This window comes from Neolamprologus multifasciatus, chromosome 11 (assembly GCF_963576455.1).
Source record: "Neolamprologus multifasciatus chromosome 11, fNeoMul1.2, whole genome shotgun sequence".
Lineage (NCBI taxonomy): Eukaryota > Metazoa > Chordata > Actinopteri > Cichliformes > Cichlidae > Neolamprologus > Neolamprologus multifasciatus.
The window spans coordinates 4,737,530-4,758,405 of record NC_140449.1 but is presented as its reverse complement, the minus strand read 5'-3'; the positions used below and the strand labels follow the sequence as shown (position 1 = coordinate 4,758,405).

At 49.4% G+C, this 20,876-nt stretch overlaps 1 long non-coding RNA gene across 1 annotated transcript; it reads right to left on the bottom strand.

Annotated features, from left to right (window-relative positions):
- Positions 1–18,703: 18,703 nt before the first annotated feature.
- LOC146507646 (uncharacterized) lies at positions 18,704–20,256 on the bottom strand. Its single transcript, XR_014876668.1, has 2 exons — positions 20,180–20,256; positions 18,704–19,791 (listed from the first exon to the last, which is right to left on the bottom strand). It is a non-coding gene; the product is annotated as an uncharacterized LOC146507646 (long non-coding RNA).
- Positions 20,257–20,876: the final 620 nt, after the last annotated feature.

Below are 20,876 nucleotides of genomic sequence, written 5' to 3'. Positions count from 1 at the left end.
GATGGATGCATCGGAGAGCAATTTGGGGTTAGTATCTTGCCCAAGGATATTTGGCATGCAGAAAAGCCAGGGATCGAACCACCAACCTTCCGATCAGTAGATGACCTGCTCTACCACCTGAGCTACAGCCACCCCATAAATATGATATCAATTCTGAGACCTATAGGCAGAGATTTCCAGCCCGTTCTCACTCCCGAGGCGTAACATGCCGACGTTTTGTCACTTCCTGCGGCGTTCCTGAGGAACGCGAAAGGAGACCTTCAGCGTTCTTATGGTACGCGGCGGGTTATGGCCGAAATCCAGTGCAATGACGCTCCCGCGGTAATAGACGTTCCAGCCCTGTATTCCAGCCCTAAACCTAACCTTTTTCCTGACCTTAACCGGGACTTTAATGACGTTAAATAGCGTGTTTCTAAGCGATTTGAAGAAAAAGAACGAACATGTGTAGATTGAGTCCATACGGTTCTCATTTTTCCTCATTTTTCCGAGGTCGTCATTTAGGAACGTGGTGGGTAGCCGAAAACGTAATATGTTGACGATTTGTCACCTAGCATAAAATGTTACGCTTTGGGAGTGAGAACGTGTTGAGATTTCGATCTCTTGATGTAAACCCTGCAGAAAGCCCTAAAGAGTTGTATGCACGGCTGAAGGAGCTTTATGTAAAATGGGTCCACCCTCAAGATAAAACCGTTCAGGACATTGGGGAAATCATCATCCTTGAGCAATATTTACGAATGCCATCTCCTGAGTTGCAGGTGTGGATAAAAGAGCATAATCCACCCTCTGCTGCAGAGGCTGCAAAGCTGGCTGATGTTTTTGTGGCGGCACGGAAAAAGGGACAGCCTTGGAGCTTCATGGCTTGGAAAACGAAGGACAGCCGGAAATCACTCCCGCAAAGACCAGCTGCCAATGTGAGTAGGGCTTCATATAGCCACCCACCCAATGGGTCTTTGAAGTCCCCGGCCAAAACCTTGGTATGCTATCTTTGTGGAATGGAAGGTCATACAAAGCCCATGTGCCCTGAAAACTCAGCTAAATTAACCCAAATGTGCTTTGTGCCTCGAAACCATGATAACTCTGAGATAAAATTAGACAGAGGGTTAAAGATGACATCAGTTGAGATTAATGGTGATACATTAAAGGCACTAATTGATACAGGTAGCACACAGACTCTTGTACACAGACAGTTTGTCCCCTTGAATAGTATTAATATGACTGAAACGATTCCTGTTTGTTGTGTTCATGGAGATGAAAATCCTTATCCAACAGCAGACCTATACATCAAGGTGCAAGGACAGGTTTATCTCCTGAATATTGGGGTTACAGATAATTTGCCATTCCCTGTTATATTAGGCCGAGATCTACCTGTGCTGTTTGACCTTTTGGATTATAGCCACACATGCAATGTTGCAGTAACTAGGGCTCAATACCACTCAGACCCTTAGTGCTCTGCCATTTTATGAGGCAGAATTAGAGACAGCACCCGGGAAGTTGCGCAAGTCCCGCATGGAGAGAAGGCGAGAGAAATTTCATCATACTATTGTGAAAGCATCTCCCGTCTGTGAGCCTGAAATGTCTTTGGACTTTAAAGTCCCAGCTAATATCACTGAGATGCAACACAATGATCCAGTATTAGCACCCTTTTTTCAGAAAGCCAAAAAGCAAGGACATGAGATGGAACCAGATATTAACAGCAGTGAGGATTTTTTTCTGAAAGATGGCATTCTTTATCGCCGGCAAAGATCACAGGTACAGCTGATGGTTCCTAGTGGAGTCAGGGAGGTGGTACTGAATTTGGGGCACTCTGTGCCGTGGGCAGTACATTTAGGGAAGCATAAAACCATGGCTCGCATTAGGAAGCATTTCCACTGGCCTGCGTGCTGACGTGGCCCAATTTTGTAAAAGCTGCCCTCAGTGCCCAAAGACTTCCATCAAAACCCCCTCCAGAGCTCCACTTCAGCCTTTGCCAGTTATTAGCACCCCATTTGAACGGTTGGGGATGGATGTTGTTGGACCTGTTGAGAAAAGCAGGGCAGGAAACCGTTACATGCTGGTAATAACTGATTATGCACAAAGTACCCTGAAGTTTTTCCTTTGAAATCTGTAAAGGCCAAGTCTGTGGCTTTTTGTCTGGTGCAATTTTTCTCAAGGGTGGGATTCCCTCGTGAGATCCGTGGGACTAATTTTATGTCAACTTTATTAAAGCAGGTCTACCAGCTTCTTGGCATCAAAGGGCTAAGGACTACTCCATACCATCCTCAAACAGATGACCTGACGGAGCGCTTTAACCAGACCCTGAAGCAGATGTTGCGCAAGTTTGTGAATGACACTGGTACTGACTGGGATCAGTGGCTGCCTTACCTCCTCTTTGCGTATAGAGAAGTACCCCAAGCTTCTACTGGCTTCTCACCTTTTGAACTGTTATATGGTCATGAAGTAAGGGGGCCCCTCTCTTTGCTGAAAGAAATGTGGGAGGAAGAGGTAGAGGAGCAGTATCTTCCTTCAGGTGTGCTCCAGCATTTGGACCTTAATCACCTTTCAGAAGAAAAACAGCTTCAGGTGAAAGAGTTATGCAGCTCTGGGGTGTTTCAGGAGAATCCTGGGAGGACGGATGTTATTGAACATGACATTATATTAAAGGATGGAGCATCTGTGAGACGTATGAGTTATAGGATTCCAGAGCGGCAGTTAACATCATTGAGGAAGGAGGTGGATTTAATGTTGTCTCTAGGGATCATTGAACCATCTAACAGCGAGTGGTACAACCCTGTAGTTTTGGTCCCAAAGAAGGATAGTAGCCTGCGGTTTTGTATTGATTTCAGGTACTTGAATGCCATCTCAAAGTTCGATTCATACCCTACACCTAGGGTTGATGATCTGATTGAGCGACTTGGGAAAGCCCAGTACCTGACGACTCTAGATCTCTGCAAAGGCTATTGCCAGGTGCCACTTAACGCTCAAGGGAACTGACTGCCTTCCGGACACCATGGGGGCTATTCCAATTCACAGTCCTGCCTTTTGGTTTGCATGGAGCCCCTGCAACATTTCAGAGGCTGATGGATCGGGTACTGTGTGGGTTTGTCAGAGTTCATGGCAGCATATCTGGACGATATTGTGATTTACAGCCAAACCTGGTAGGAGCACCTCAAACATCTAGAAAAGGTACTAGAGCGTCTCAGTGAAGCTGGGCTGACTGCTAATTCGTCAAAATGTGTTTTTGCCAAGGCTGAAACTGAATACCTGGGATTTGTCATAGGTAATGGGGTGATAAAACCACAAGTGAGCAAAATCAGTGCCATTGAATCCTGCAGTTTGCCACAGACAAGGAAACAACTTAGATCATTTCTTGGCATGGCAGGGTTCTACCACAGATTTATCCCTCATTTCTCTGCCAGGGCGTCTCCCCTCACTGATCTAACAGGTTCTAGGTGCCCTAACCAGATTCAGTGGACGGAGGAGGCTGAGGCAGCTTTCCAGGACATCAGGCAATCCCTCAGTAAGACTCCAGTCTTGTATAGCCCAGATTTTGAGAAACCTTTTATTCTTCAAACTGATGCTTCTGACAGGGGTCTGGGAGCTGTTCTTCTACAGGGACCACCCAATGAGCGACACCCAGTGGCTTTCATTAGCCGTAAAATGTTCCCAAGAGAGGTGAGATACTCAACGGTGGAAAAAGAGGCTTTAGCAATCAAGTGGGCACTTGATTCCCTCAAGTATTACCTCCTAGGCCGGGAATTTACACTGGAAACTGACCACAAGGCGCTCCAGTGGTTGGAGAAAATGAAGGATTCGAATGGACGAATCACCAGATGGTACCTTGCGATGCAGCCATTCCGTTTTACCATTCAGCATATTGCAGGCAAGAACAACTGCACAGCGGACTCTCTCTCTCGCTGTTCCAGCTCACTGCTGAAGGGGGGGGAGTGTGTGATGGCTGCATGCAACCACACAATTGAGATACTTAGGTAATATTCATTTGGTCTTTTGTCTTATGTTTACGTTATGCTCTAAAGTTTCTGTGATCATAAGTTAACTCATTTGATATTTTGAGTTTACCTGTAATGCATGACAGCACTAAGCTTTATAGCCCAAATGGTGGCATAGACTTTGCTTTGCATTGTTTGTTATTTTATATGGGTATATGTTATATTAATTATATTTCTGCTCTTTCTGAGTTACCTGACCTCCGCTCCAGTCCTTCCTGGTTTGGCTGAAAGAGGAGGCTGAGGGTGGAGCTGGTTTAAATGCAGAAGCCAATAAAGTGGACTGGACCATCTATTGTGATCATGCAGGGGGAATGGGGTTCTTCTTGAATGATAACTAACTAACAGCTAACTAGTCCTGCGGAGTGTGACTATGAAAAACTATGACTTCTGTCTTATTCTCGTTCAGTGTAAGAAAAGTATGTGATAACTAAATTTTAGCCTCATGGAGACAGTTGAACAGAGGTTGCAAAGCAAAGACATCAGATGTCAAAGGAGAATAAATTTCGATATTATCACCGTAACAGTGGAAGGAGATGATATATTTTTAAAAAATTATTCTCAATGGCAGCATATACAAGGAGAAAAGAGCTGGACCGAGCACAGACCCTTGAGGCACACCACAGTAAATAGAGGCAGAGGCCGAGGAGTGTTGCCCCATGGCAACAGAGAATGACCTCTTAGAGTGATAAGATTTAAACCACAACAACAACAACAACAACAACAAAAAAATAAATAAAAATAAAAAGATTTAAACCAGAATAAAACTATGCCTTTAAGACCAACAACATGTTCCAATCTAGATAAAAGAATGTTTTGGTCAACCGTGTCAAAAGCAGCAGTGAAGTCTAGTACAACTAAAACCGCGGAATAGCCTGAGTCAGCGGTTAAAAGAAGATAATTTAAAAAACTCCAAGTAATGCTGTCTCAGTACTGTGGTGAGGTTTAAAACCAGGCTGAAATTTTTCGTTGATGCTATTTGCATCTGAAGGTCTAAAGTTTTAAAAGTTATTTTAAAACTACTTTTTCCAATATTTTGGATATAAAAGGGAGTTTGGAGATTGGCCTGTGGTTAGTGAGAGGTTGATAAGCAGTTAATGAGACACTTGACATCTTGAGGAATAGGAACAAGTCCAGCAAGATTTCTGTATTTGTCTCTGCTTTGCTGATCATTCACTAGCTGCAGTTAGTTTCTGGTTATACTTTTAGATCTTAGGTTTTTGTTACTTTGCCTCACGTGTGTTCCATGTGTCACATCGAATATGTTTTCTTGTCTGTTCTTTCCCAGTCTCTAAGCTCATGCATCTCCTGTGTCTCCCCAGTCAGTCGTGTCTCCATGTCACAATTTGTTACTCTTGTCTCTGTGCTCCATGTTCGCCCTGTTTTCCTGTTTTATTTCGACAGTCTCATGTCCTGTGTTCAATGTTTTCAGTTTTGCTTCCACCCTGTCTCATTTTGTCAGAGTAGTCCCAATTGTGTGTCCCTCCTGTTTCCCATTCCATTGTTACTCCCCGGTGTATTTAAGCCCTTTTCCTCTGGCCATTGTCACGTTGTTACATCATGTCTCTGTGATTTGCCCTGTCTTCTTGTTCCCCATAGCTGAGTGTTTCCTCAGAGTTCCCAGTTTTAGTAGAACGAGAAGTTGTAGTTCCAAAGTCTCTGTTTCTAGTTTTGGTTATGTTTTCTTGTATTGAGTTTTTCACAGATATTAAAGCTGCCTGCTACAGTTAAACTTTTTGTTTCGAGTCCTGCATTTGGGTCTTCCTGCCATACCACTAGTCATGACATTGCTGTTGGGAAGTTCAAGACATGAATTAAGGAGGCTGAAAGGTCACCTTGCCACCTATTACAACATGTAAATTCTTAACTTACTGACATATACAGTATACAATCTGAAGAGGAGTATGTTTTTAATGAATAAGATGTTACATCAGAAGAACCATGTGAAATTACTGATCTTAGACGTGAAGGATAAAATGAAGATGAATGAAACAGTCGGAAGATAAATGGGTGAAAAAAGAGTAACCATGGAGAGCTAACAATGTGTCTAAATCCTATCAGCTGGGAGCACATTCCACTGATTGATTTGGTCTGTCTGCCCTATTTGCTTTGATGGGAAGAGTTCTGGCCTGGTGAATCCACTTCATCACTTTTTTCCTGGGAAAATACAGAATGTCTGCTGAGAAAGAAAGACAAAAAAAAGACTATTTTAGGAAAACTCTACATTTCCCGTGATGGAGACAGATCTCCGTGCTGCTGTCTGTTCCTCCTCTGGGCTGAATGCTTGAAATGACAGCTTACCCAACGGCCACTGACAAGGATGACATGCCCTCACATATGCTTGTATGTTATCTTGGCTCTTGTTATCATGTTGAGAAATCTTCCCGATGCTGTCAGTCATGGTTTTATGCCATGCCCACACAGATAAAGCTATGCCAAATAGTCCAAACATTTATTCAGTTTAATCCTCTACAGCAGGGGTGCCAAACTCCAGGCCCCGAGGGCTGGTGTCCTGCAGGTTTTAGATCCCACCCTGGGTCAACACACCTGAAACAAATGATTAGTTCATTACCAGGCCTTTGGAGAACTTCAAAACATGTTGAGGAGGTAATTTAGCGATTTAAATCAGCTGTGTTGGATCAAGGACACATCTAAAACCTGCAGGACACCGGCCCTCGAGGCCTGGAGTTCGACACCTGTGCTCTACAGCCTGTACTGTAGAAACACTCGCGGCGGCCACAGCAAGCCCCTCATCGGCAGTCACTCCCTCCTCTGACGGTCCTCTGCCTTCGCCTGAACCCTTTACGGGTGAGTCGGAGAAGTGCGCTGGTTTTCTGACCCAGTGCGCATTGATTTTCCGCGAACAGCGGCGCTTCCATAACAATGACGGGGCGAAGATTGCTTTCTTTGTACAGATGCTAAGGGATCGTGCTTTGAAATGGGCCCAGGTGGTACTAAACTCCGACCCTGGGATCTCTTTTGAGGTGTTTGTGGCTAAATTTAAGACTGTGTTTAACAGAGGCTCTGGAGCCGAGGCTGCGGCGCTCCGCCTCCTTAACTTCAAGCAAGGTAAGCGGAGTATGGCAGACTATTCAATCGACTTTTGGATTTTGGCAGAAGAAACCGGCTGGGGACCGGAGGCGCTCAGGAGCACACTGTTAAACAACCTTCGAGAGGATCTGAAGGATGAATTGATTATGCGGGACCTTCCCACTGCTTTTGATGAACTGATGTCTTTGTGCATTAAGGTGGATGAGTGGCTACGGGCTCGTCGTCAAGCACGGAACTCCAGTTCCCAGGAGGCCGCGGGGCAACGAGGGGCGGAGGCCTCGGCCGATTACCGGTCCTCCCGGACACCAGAGGGTTCCGACGGAGAGGTACAGCCCATGCAAATTGGCAGCTCCCATCTTACTGCTGCGGAACGCCAGCGGCGCATCACGGCCGGTGAGTGCCTGTATTGTGGTAACAAGGGACACATGATCGCCTCCTGCCCATCGCGAGCAAAAGGCCGCGCCCGCCAGTGATGGTAGGAGTACTGGTGGGCGGTTTGAATCAGGATAAATCTCCTCCACGTTTAGCCCTGCCGGCTAAGCTGCTGGTCCACTCAGAGTGTCATTCTCTTTCTGTGCTCATTGATTCAGGAGCAGAACAAAATTTCATTGACTCTGAACTAGCAAAACAACTCTGTGTAACGGTGGAGTCACTGCCTCACGCCCTACGTGTCACGGCGTTGTCAGGGCAGCGCCTCCCCGACATCACGCACATCACTGAACCGCTCACCCTCACACTGTCTGGCAATCATTCGGAGGAGATTAGCTTTTTTGTTTTTCACGCCACCCAGACGCCGTTAGTTCTCGGGCATCCCTGGCTCCAGCAACACAACCCCACTATTAATTGGCGGAAAGGAGGAATAACTGGCTGGGGGGAGGAGTGCCATATGACCTGCCTTAAGGCTGCCTTACCTCCGAACACATCAGTCACCGGCCCAGAGCCACCACGGTCTTCCGACTTAGCGAATGTGCCGTCTGTTTACCATGATCTCGCGGAGGTGTTTCGGAGGGACCGAGCCCAGTCGCTGCCACCCCATCGGCCCTACGACTGCGCCATAGACCTGCTGCCGGGAGCTCCCTTACCGACCAGCCGCCTTTATAGCCTCTCGCTGCCGGAACGGGAGGCTATGGAGAAATATATAACTGAATCCCTCGCTGCCGGCATCATCCGTGCCTCTTCCTCACCCGTCGCAGCGGGTTTTTTCTTTGTGGAAAAGAAGGATAAGACCCTCCGACCCTGTATTGACTATCGGGGACTCAATAACATTACGGTCAGGAATAAATATCCACTGCCTCTGCTCACCTCTGCTTTCGAACTTCTCCAGGGCACCACCATATTCAGCAAGCTGGACTTAAGAAACGCTTACCACCTGGTTCGGATTCGAGATGGCGATGAATGGAAGACAGCGTTCAATACCCACCTTGGACATTTCGAGTATCTGGTCATGCCGTTCGGCCTCACTAACGCACCTGCAGTATTCCAGGCTCTGGTCAACGATGTTCTAAGGGACTTTATTAACAGATTTGTGTTTGTCTACCTAGACGACATTCTGATCTTCTCCTCCTCCCAGGCTGAACATGAGACCCAGGTCCGGCTGGTACTGCAACGCCTTCTGGAGAACCGGCTGTTCGTCAAAAGCGAGAAATGTGAGTTTCATGTGCCCACTGTTGCCTTCCTAGGGTACATAATCGAGCGTGGAAATCTCCGACCCGACCCTGTGAAAGTCAAGGCTGTTGTGAACTGGCCCGAGCCAAACAACCGTCGCCAGTTGCAACGCTTTCTTGGCTTCGCTAACTTCTACAGGAGATTCATACGGGACTTCAGCAGGATTGCCTTACCGTTAACCCAGTTAACCTCTCCCAAGCTTGCTTTTCAGTGGAGTGACGCCGCCCAATCAGCCTTTCAGGAGCTCAAGAAACGGTTTGCCTCAGCGCCCATCCTGGTCCAGCCTGACACCACTCTTCAGTTCGTGGTAGAGGTCGACGCATCCGACTCAGGAGTGGGGGCCGTCCTTTCCCAACAGAAGGAGGGTAAGCTGCACCCCTGTGCTTTTTTTTTCCCGTCGTCTCACCCCTGCAGAACGTAACTACGATGTGGGTGACCGGGAGCTGCTGGCGATTAAGCTCGCCCTGGAAGAATGGCGACATTGGCTGGAGGGTACCACTCAACCCTTCGTGGTCTGGACCGATCACAAAAACCTGGCCTACCTTCAAACGGCGAAACGTCTCAACGCTCGACAGGCCAGATGGGCCCTGTTTTTCACCCGTTTCCACTTCTCAATCACCTACAGACCCGGTTCCCGGAACGTCAAACCGGACGCTCTCTCCCGTCAGTTCTCCGCGGCTGAAGAAACGGCGGATCTGGATTCCATCCTGCCGGCAACCTGTACTATCGGGGCAATCACCTGGGAGATCGAGGCAGCCATCCGGGCGGCTCAGGAAGCCGAACCGGACCCGGGAGGGGGACCCGCCCACAGACTTTATGTTCCGCGCTCTGTCAGATCCCAGGTCCTGCAATGGGCTCACACAGCCCGATTCTCATGCCATCCAGGGATACATCGCACCATCAAGTTTCTCCAGCGGTACTTCTGGTGGCCCTCACTCGCCCAAGATACTCGGGAATACATCACCGCTTGTACGGTCTGTGCCCGAAACAAACCATCAAACCAACCCCCGGCGGGTCAGCTCCATCCATTATCCACTCCTTCCAGGCCATGGTCTCACATAGCACTGGACTTCATCACTGGGCTACCTCCTTCAGCAGGTAACACCGTCATACTCACCATAATCGATCGTTTCTCTAAAGCGGCTCATTTCATTGCTCTGCCTAAGCTTCCCACAGCTCTAGAGACCGCACGCCTACTCGCCACGCACGTCTTCCGCCTGCATGGGATCCCGGAAGACATCGTGTCCGACAGAGGGCCTCAATTCACTTCTCGGGTCTGGAAGGAGTTCTGCAACTCTCTGGGAGCAAAGGTCAGTCTATCCTCAGGCTATCACCCTCAGAGCAACGGCCAGTCCGAGCGGGCCAACCAGGAACTGGAGACCGCCCTGTCATGGTCCCTGTGCCTCCCCGGCCAGCCCAGTGTGGCCACAAGTGTTGTTGTTCTCTCACGCTCTCTCTCTCTCTCCTACCTGTCTGCCTGGGCGGAGCTCTGACTGGGCTCCTGCCCTTGGCCACGCACCTGCTGCTGATCAAGTGATTGCAGTTCTCTGGCTCTTAAGGCTGGGGCTCTGAGCTATTCGTCGCTGGAATATTGAGTAACTCACGTTAGTATCGCCTGGCTTCTTACAGTTCTCCCGTTCCCGTGTTGCCTTCGACTTACCCTCGTCTGTGTTAATAGGTTACCTGGATCAGCCCTTCTGTGACCCCTGGACCCCGTGAGTGAGAGTGAGCTGCTTGTGTGGAGACTGTTTGGACGAGGAGCAGAGCGAGTGTGAAGAAGTGTGTCCCCAGCCTGTTGATCCCCGGGACCCTGGTGTTTTCCCCCACCCCTTCACGTGTATATAGCGCACCGTGTGATTAAATAAGTGTCTTGAACAGTGCTACCTCTGTCTGCGCCTGAGTCCGTTCCACTCCCGTGACAGAATATTCCAGCCACCATGGACTCAGCAGATTCAGCTTCCTCCCCGTCTCCCTCCGCCCCGGTCACACTGGAAGCGATCTTACAACGCCACGAGCAAATGCTTGTTCGCCTCAGCGAGAACGTCGCTGCCTTAACATTAGCAGCTGCTCAGCGCACTCCATTGCCGGGACCCTCGCCTACCAGCGAACCCGCCCAGGCATCATCAAGCCCCGCAGTAAGTGCTGCCTCACCGGTTCTAGTCCCGGCTGTGTGTGAGTCCCATCTCCCCACACCTGAGCTGTTTTCAGGGGATGTAGGGAAGTGTGCGGGTTTTCTTATGCAGTGTTCACTCCAGTTTCGCCAGCGACCTCATGCCTTCTCTAATGACGGGAGTAAGATCTCATATTTTGTTCAGTTACTACGAGATCGTGCGCTGACCTGGGCACAAGCTGTGCTGAGCGCTAGTCCCGAAATTACTTATGATGATTTTTTGTCTCTGTTTCGGAGTGTTTTTGATAAGGGCTCCACTGCTGAGGCGGCTGGGCTCCGCCTCATGAATCTGAAGCAAGGTAAGCGGAGCATGGCAGATTTTTCAGTTGACTTTTGGACACTAGCGACGCAAGCGGGGTGGGGGCAGGAAGCATTAAAGACGGCACTGTTAAATAATGTGAGTGAGGAGATTAAAGACGAACTGATGGTGCGTGAGTTACCCTCCTCTTTAGGTGCGATCATGTCCCTATGCATCCGAATAGACGATCGCCTGCGTGCACGGCGAAGCACGCAACGCCGCTTCGCTCAGCCTCAGCCACCGAGGGACGCCTCACCGGGGCCCGGAGCGGCACGCGAGCACGGCGAGGTTGAGGGGGAGGAGCAGCCCATGCAACTTGGACGTTCGCAGCTCTCGCCCGCAGAACGTCAACGGCGTATGGCCGCCGGTGAGTGTTTATATTGCGGCCGTAAGGGCCATTTTGCCTCTTCATGCCGGGCGCGGGCAAAAGGGCGCGCTCGCCAGTAGTTGAGAGAATACTGGTGGGCGATATAACGACTAGGAGTTCTCTCCCCCGGCTTATGTTACCTGCAAGACTCACCATTAAGAACGTTACCCACTCTCTTCAAGCTCTAGTGGATTCAGGTGCTGAGCAGAGTTTCATTGACGCAGCTCTGGCGAAAAAGCTAAGCATCACACTACACGCCCTACCCGATCCACTGGCTGTCACAGCCCTATCTGGGCAGCGCTTGTCGGACATAACCCACATCACAGAACCCCTGTCTCTTACTCTCTCGGGTAACCACTCAGAGCGCATCGAGCTTTTCGTGTTTCAAGCACCGCGCACCCCCCTTGTATTGGGTTATCCATGGCTGCTCCAACACAATCCACACATCGATTGGAAGAAAGAGAGAGTAACCGGGTGGAGCATTGACTGCTACATGAACTGTCTCCGAGCTGCACCTGCTCCAACCACATCTCAAGGGCCTGACCAGCCGGTCGAGCCTCCGGATTTGACCTCAGTCCCACGTGTTTATCATGATTTGGCTGAAGTGTTTAGTAAAGACTGGGCACGTTCACTTCCCCCTCATAGACCGTATGACTGCGCGATTGATCTCCTGCCTGGGGCTCCGCTTCCATCTGGTCGTTTGTATAGCATTTCTCAGCCAGAGAGGGAGTCTATGAGGAAATACATTGCAGACTCTCTCGCTGCGGGCATCATTCGGCCGTCGTCCTCCCCAGTGGGAGCGGGGTTTTTCTTTGTTGCTAAGAAGGACAAGACCCTTCGCCCCTGTATCGACTATCGCGGGCTTAACAAAATCACCGTTCGTAACAAGTATCCCCTGCCCCTTCTTTCTTCTGCTTTTGAGTTACTTCAGGGTGCCACGGTCTTCAGTAAGTTGGACTTGCGCAACGCCTACCATCTGGTGAGAATCCGTGAAGGGGATGAGTGGAAAACGGCCTTCAATACTCACCTGGGCCATTTCGAGTACCTTGTGATGCCATTCGGCCTGACCAACGCCCCAGCTGTGTTCCAGGCTCTTGTTAATGATGTTCTCAGAGACTTTATTAACCGATGTGCTTTTGTCTACTTAGATGACATTCTCATCTTCTCCAAATCTAAAGCGGAACATGAGGTCCATGTAAGGCAGATCCTGCAGCGCCTGCTGGAGAACAGGCTCTTTGTTAAAGGGGAGAAGTGTGACTTCCACATGGATTCAGTGGCATTTCTGGGCTACATCATCACCAGAGGGGATTTGAAACCTGACCCGGCAAAAGTCCAGGCAGTGTTGGACTGGCCCAAACCACCCGATCGCCGGCAGCTTCAGCGCTTTCTGGGGTTTGCTAACTTCTACAGACTTTTCATCAGGGATTTTAGTAAAGTCGCTCTGCCCCTCTCTAGGTTAACATCACCCAAGGTGCCATTCCAATGGGACCGGCTGGCTCAGGAAGCCTTCTCTCGCCTCAAGGAACTGTTCGCCACCGCCCCGATCCTTCGCCAGCCAGACCTCTCCCTGCAGTTTGTTGTGGAGGTGGATGCATCGGAGTCTGGAGTAGGGGCCGTGCTCTCCCAACAGTTCGAGGGTAAGCTCCACCCCTGTGCCTTTTTCTCTCGTCGTCTTTCCCCAGCCGAGAGGAATTATGACATCGGAGACCGCGAACTTCTGGCCGTAAAGCTGGCTCTGGAGCAGTGGAGACACTGGCTGGAGGGGGCCGCACAGCCGTTCATTGTATGGACTGATCATAAAAACCTCGAGTACATCCGCTCGGCGAAACGGCTCAACTCACGGCAGGCCAGGTGGGCTTTGTTTTTCACCCGGTTTGATTTCACCATCACTTACAGGCCAGGCTCCCGTAACGTTAAACCGGACGCTCTTTCCCGGCAATTTGCCCCAGTCGGAGAGGAGTCCGACCCTGGATCTGTTCTGCCTACTTCGTGTATTATTGGAGCCGTTACGTGGGAGATCGAAGAGCTCGTCCGGGAGGCACAAGAAACCGACCCTGATCCTGGCACGGGCCCCCCTGATCGACTCTTTGTTCCGGCGGCTGTCCGGTCCCGAGTGCTCCAGTGGGCTCACACGGCCCGTTTTTCCTGCCATCCAGGAGTTAACCGCACCACTGCATTCCTGCGCAGGTATTTCTGGTGGCCCGCCCTCGTTAAAGACTCACGGGAGTACGTAACCGCCTGCACCACTTGTGCTCAAAATAAGCACTCCAATCAACACCCGTCTGGACGTCTGCAGCCGCTCTCCACGCCCAGCCGACCCTGGTCCCACATTTCTCTGGATTTCGTCACCGGTCTGCCACCGTCTGCAGGTAACACTACAATATTGACCATCGTTGACCGTTTCTCCAAAGCTGCCCATTTCATTGCGCTTCCTAAGCTCCCTACAGCCTTGGAGACTGCCCGACTCCTCACCACACATGTTTTCCGGCTCCATGGCATCCCTGAGGACGTTGTCTCGGACCGGGGCCCTCAGTTCACGTCGCGGGTGTGGAGGGAGTTCTGCTCCGCCATAGGAGCCAAGGTGAGCCTCTCCTCTGGCTTCCACCCGCAAAGCAATGGCCAAACGGAGCGCATAAACCAAGAGTTGGAGGCCGCCCTCCGCTGTGTCGCCTCGCATAACCAGGCCATCTGGAGCGAACACCTGTCATGGATAGAGTATGCTCACAACAGTCACACATCCTCTGCTACCGGCGTGTCACCCTTTGAGGCATCTCTGGGATACCAGCCACCTCTGTTTCCCTTGGTTGAAGGTGAGCACACTGTTCCGTCTGTCCAGCATCACCTCCGCAGGTGTCGCAGGGCCTGGCGGGCCACTCGGGCGGCTTTACTCCGGACGAAGGAACGGAATAAGGCTCTTGCGGATCGCCACCGGACGGCCGCCCCTGAGTATGCGGTGGGGCAGAAGGTGTGGCTCTCCACTCGATTCGTGCCCTTACGTGCCGAATCTAAGAAACTCACCCCCAACTTCATCGGCCCGTTTGAAATCAGTGCTGTGATCAACCCTGCATCCGTCCGCTTGGCGCTGCCACGCAATATGCGTATTCATGATGTATTCCATGTCTCTCAGGTCAAACCAGTGGTCTCCAGCCCGTTGTGCCCTCCTTCCAGGCCCCCGCCACCCCCCCGGCTCGTGGGTGGCCAGCTGGTTTACGCGGTCTCGCGCATCTTGGACTCCCGTCGCCGGGGTCGGGGGTTTCAGTACCTGGTTGACTGGGAGGGCTACGGGCTCGAGGAACGTTCCTGGGTGCCCCGGTCGGCTATCGTTGGTGGGGGTCTGGTCCGGGACTTCCACCGCCTGCACCCGGGTAAGCCTGGTGGGTCGCCGGGAGGCTCCCGTTGAGGGGGGGGTACTGTCATGGTCCCTGTGCCTCCCCGGCCAGCCCAGTGTGGCCACAAGTGTTGTTGTTCTCTCACGCTCTCTCTCTCTCTCCTACCTGTCTGCCTGGGCGGAGCTCTGACTGGGCTCCTGCCCTTGGCCACGCACCTGCTGCTGATCAAGTGATTGCAGTTCTCTGGCTCTTAAGGCTGGGGCTCTGAGCTATTCGTCGCTGGAATATTGAGTAACTCACGTTAGTATCGCCTGGCTTCTTACAGTTCTCCCGTTCCCGTGTTGCCTTCGACTTACCCTCGTCTGTGTTAATAGGTTACCTGGATCAGCCCTTCTGTGACCCCTGGACCCCGTGAGTGAGAGTGAGCTGCTTGTGTGGAGACTGTTTGGACGAGGAGCAGAGCGAGTGTGAAGAAGTGTGTCCCCAGCCTGTTGATCCCCGGGACCCTGGTGTTTTCCCCCACCCCTTCACGTGTATATAGCGCACCGTGTGATTAAATAAGTGTCTTGAACAGTGCTACCTCTGTCTGCGCCTGAGTCCGTTCCACTCCCGTGACACGCCCTGCGCTGCGTTGCCTCCACCAATCAAACCATCTGGAGTGAGGAGTTGCCGTGGATCGAGTACGCCCGTAACAGCTTGACCGCCTCTGCCACCGGCCGGTCTCCATTCGAAGCTTCCTTGGGATATCAGCCTCCTCTTTTTCCTGCTGTGGAAGGTGAGCACTCTGTACCCTCCGTCCAGGCTCATCTGCGCAGGTGCCGACGAGTTTGGCGGGCAACTCAGGCGGCCCTGCTACGCACAAAGGAGAACAACAAACGCATCGCAGACCGGCACCGAACCCCAGCACCCGAATATTCTGTCGGCCAGAAGGTGTGGCTCTCTACCCGCTTTGTTCCTGTCAGGACCGAATCCAAAAAACTTACACCTAACTTCATCGGCCCTTTTGAAATCTCTGCCTTGGTCAACCCTGTCTCTGTGAAGTTAAAACTCCCTCGCAATATGAAAATCCATAATGTTTTCCATGTTTCACAAATCAAACCCGTCCGGTCCAGTCCTCTGTGCCCTCCTTCCAGGCCCCCTCCTCCCGCCCGGCTCGTGGACGGGTTGCCAGCTTACTCCATCACTTGCATTATGGACTCATGGCGCCGGGGGCGTGGCTGTCAGTACCTGGTCGACTGGAAGGGCTATGGCGTGGAGGAACGCTCCTGGGTCCCGTGAGCGGCCGTTCTGGACAAGCCCATGCTCCGGGAGTTCCACCGCCTGCATCCGGACAAGCCTGGTGGGTCGCCGGGAGGCTCCCGTTGAGGGGGGGGTACTGTCATGGTCCCCGCACCTCGCCAGCTGACAGCAGTCAGGCGCTATGTTTTGTGTTGTTTGTTCTCCTCTCTTGCCTCTGCTCTCTTTCTCTCTTGTCCTCTCCCACTCTCTTTCTCCTGCCGGGGCGGAGCTCAGTATGGGCTCCCGCCCCTGGCCCACGCACCTGGGGATGATCAGCACACCTGCTGCTGATTACGAATCAGAGTACTACTTAAGATGGCGAGTCTGCTCTACTCGTCGCTGGATCGTTGAGCCATCAGCGTCAGTCACCCTGCAAACCTGTTATTTTGAACTCGTGAGTACTTGTGAACCTGGAAGCTGACTGTCTCCCTTTATGTGTGTAGATCTCCCCTGGACCCTGAGCAACTGCGACTGAGTGTGTGCAAGACGAGTGGTGGTGAAGAGAGGAGCGGTCGTCTGTGTATGGAAAGCCCCCACCCTGGACTCCTTCCCCTGTCACTCCTGGACCCCGAACCCCGACCCTTTTCCCGCACACCTTTGTATATATATTGCACCTGTGGGAATCACTGTAAATAAATTCACTTTTGTTTGAAGGAACTAGTGGTCTGCGCCTGAGTCCGCTTCACAAGCCGTGACAGCCCATTTGTTGCAGATTGTGGGAATGGAGAAGTTGAGGCCCTTGCAGGCTATGCACAATTTCCCCAAACTGAGCGAATTTACATCTTGCTTCCATATTTGTATCTTGTGTCACTAAAAATACATTTTATTTTAATTTTATACATTGATTAATGATCTGCAGAATCTCCTTATCATATTAAGTGAGTCATAATTGTCACTTTATGCTTTCTCCATCTCTAAAGTGATGACATCCTTGCATTACATCCTTTAGGTTCATTTTCTGCAGGCAGGTTTCTGACAGAGAACAGGCAGATTTACACTATAACATGCAGCGTTCTATAGATGGACACATAAAAAAATGAAAAATTACATGTATGCGCTAACTTTCTAAACACTTTGTTACATTTATGATTAAGTAGATTAAACACATTTATGTCGGCCTTGGCTCATAGTTCTTGTCTTTAAATTAACTTTGTCTGTTTCAGGTACTGCACTCTCAAAGACTGAATGAACCGGCATTGCAGCAATGACTGCACTCTTGTTGGCGCTGTCACTTGGTGTTCGCTCGCTCTGCGGTAGAGTATCACTTCCTATTCCTGCTCAAACACAGTGGTGTGTCTGAGTAGCTTATTTGCTTAGCAATTTAATTAACAACTTTTAAAAACATTCTTTTTTCAGAGTATAATCTTCACGTGCTTCATCTGAAGCACACTTTCTGTGTACTCACTACCTAATTTATAGCCAAAGTATTCACTCACTGTCTCTGTACTGTTTCGCTAGCTTAGCTTAGCTCGTAGCCGACTCGTTAGCACCATGGCTACTTCACCTGTCCCTCCTGCACTTTCTTGCTCATTGTGTCAGATGTTTAGTTACTCCTCGGCCTCCTTTAGCAGTACACATGACACCCAGCTCTATCTGTCCATGAAGCCAGATAACACACACCAATTAGTTAAACTGCAGGAATGTCTTAAAGACATAAAGACTTGGATGGCCACTAACTTTCTGCTTCTTAACTCAGATAAAACTGAGGTCATTGTACTCGGCGCTGAAAAGCTTAGAAATATGGTATCTAACCAGATTCTTACTCTGGATGGCATTACCTTGGCCTCCAGTAACACTGTGAGGAACCTTGGAGTCATTTTTGACCAGGATATGTCCTTCAACGCACATATTAAACAAATATGTAAGACTGCGTTCTTCCATTTGCGCAACATCTCTAAAATTAGAAATATCCTGTCTCAGAGTGACGCTGAAAAATTAGTTCATGCATTTATTACTTCCAGGCTGGACTACTGCAATTCATTATTATCAGGATGTCCAAAAAACTCACTGAAAAGCCTTCAGTTAATCCAAAATGCTGCAGCAAGAGTACAGACAGGGACTAGAAAGAGAGAGCATATTTCTCCTGTTTTGGCTTCCCTTCATTGGCTTCCTGTTAAATCCAGAATTGAATTCAAAATCCTGCTCCTCACATACAAGGTCTTAAATAATCAGGCCCCATGTTATCTTAATGACCTTAATGTACCATATCACCCTATTAGAGCACTTCGCTCCCGCTCTGCAGGCCTACTTGTTGTTCCTAGAGTATTTAAAAGTAGAATGGGAGGGAGAGCCTTCAGTTTTCAGGCCCCTCTTCTGTGGAACCAGCTTCCAGTTTGGATTCGGGAGACAGACACTATCTCTACTTTTAAGATTAGGCTTAAAACTTTCCTTTTTGCTAAAGCATATAGTTAGGGCTGGACCAGGTGACCCTGAATCCTCCCTTAGTTATGCTGCAATAGATGTAGGCTGCCGGGGGATTCCCATGATGCATTGAGTTTTTCCTTTCCAGTCACCTTTCTTGCTCTCTATGTATTAACAGACCTCTCTGTGTTGAATCATATCTGTTATTAACCTCTGTCTCTCTTCCACAGCATGTCTTTTATCCTGTCTTCCTTCTCTCACCCCAACCGGTCGCAGCAGATGGCCCCGCCCCTCCCTGAGCCTGGTTCTGCCGGAGGTTTCTTCCTATTAAAAGGGAGTTTTTCCTTCCCACTGTCGCCAAAGTGCTTGCTCATAGGGGGTCATATGATTGTTGGGTTTTTCTCTGTATCTATGAAGCGCCTTGAGGCGACTTTTGTTGTGATTTGGCGCTATATAAATAAAATTGAATTGAATTGAATTGAATGGGTCACTGTGAGCATCACAGGGAAGGTTGAAGCCGCCCACTGCACCTGTAAGGCCGGAGTCGCCGAGACCTGCACCCATGTCACTGCTCTTCTGTTTAATGTAGAAGCAAAGGTGTTGATCTGTGGCACAAGGACTGTTACAGATGAACCTGCATACTGGGTTTTGCTGGGTAATATGACCAAGATACAGTCAGTGGTTGGCCGTAAGATAGACTTCTCCTCTTCAGCTGCCCAAAAAAGGGCTCTTGATCAAAACATAAACAGATCATCTGTAGTGACAGGTAAAAGGAGCCGTCCTCAAAAAAGAAAAATCCCACCTGCTACTGTGGAGGAGTTGTCACTGCTATAATGCCATAATGTTTTATCTGGGGTCTAGATTTGTGCCTGTAGTGCACTGCCGTGTAAATAATGTGCATTTACTGAATATGTACTGACTGAGTATCACTGTTCAAAAATTGAATAAAGAAACAAACTAATTTTTGCCTTTTTTTATTAAAACCACTTTATAGAACATCACATCAGTTACAATGTAGAATCCATGTCACTGTAGCATTTTGATTCAATAAACAGTAAATAGGTGAGCTGTGAAGACCAAGGACAAGTGCAGTTCACAGGTTTTCTATCTAAGGAAACCCAGAAGATTGCATGGTGTCATTGCCCAGCAGTTGTTCGCAGGACATATGGACTCAACCTCAACAATCCCTCACACTGAGCAGCATGAAGTGACAGTGCAGAGGAAAAACTCCCCTTTAACAAGAAGAAACCTCCAGCAGAACCAGAACCCGGTTCAGTACCAGCAGCCATCTGGGTTTGGAGGAGAGAGACAGAGACACAGAACTACCAAAAGTATATTTTTTTATGTGATTGACTGTTGTTGTAATTCAAGCCCTGAGTGTAGAACAGGTAAGACCCCAACCGGTCGCAGCAGATGGCCGCCCCTCCCTGAGCCTGGTTCTGCCGGAGGTTTCTTCCTGTTAAAAGGGAGTTTTTCCTTCCCACTGTCGCCAAAGTGCTTGCTCATAGGGGGTCATATGATTGTTGGGCTTTTCTCTGTATCTATGAAGCGCCTTGAGGCGACATTTGTTGTGATTTGGCGCTATATAAATAAAATTGAATTGAATTGAATTGAATTGTAAGATATAAAGTTGCATCCTAAATTCCATGCAGAGTGTTTAGTTTATGACTTTTTCACCTGGTCATTTCTTGATGAACGGATGGTCTTTCAGGGTTGACTAAGCTGGTACCCTGGCCACCTTGACTATGTTCTCTGCAAGATGTTGCAAAAAACAAAATCATATGGAGACAATATTGGACACAAAAAATATATAACAATTTAGTTAAATGTAACATTAACTCATAAGTCTTGCTAAAGTAAACCTTGTATTTGTCACGGCTGGCGGGGTGAGCCGTGTGGTGTGGAGGAAAGGAGGACCCAAAATGCAGGCAGCCGACTGATGATATGAGTGAGGGTTTATTTACAGGTGACAGTGGCAGAACAGACAACGAAGCATGAGAAAACAACTGAAGAAACCTAAACTGGGAGAACTAAATGACAAACCTGAGAGCATACAAAAGGGGTGTGGGGCAGAGACAGGAACAGAACACCAAAGAATGCAGATGAGCCGACAACGAACACAGACCGACACCCACTATATATACACGCACACACACAAGGTAATCGGGTAATCACACACAGGAGGGAAGAACAGCTGATCTGAATACACATGATGACTGGAGGACACAAGCTGAACACAATAACAACAGACACAGACCTTCAGAATAGAACAGGAAATCCAGAACACGAGCCTTCAAAGTAAAGCAGGAAACACACAGACTGATTTACAACATAACACGGGGACATGAACAGAGAACCAAGGACAGACACAGGT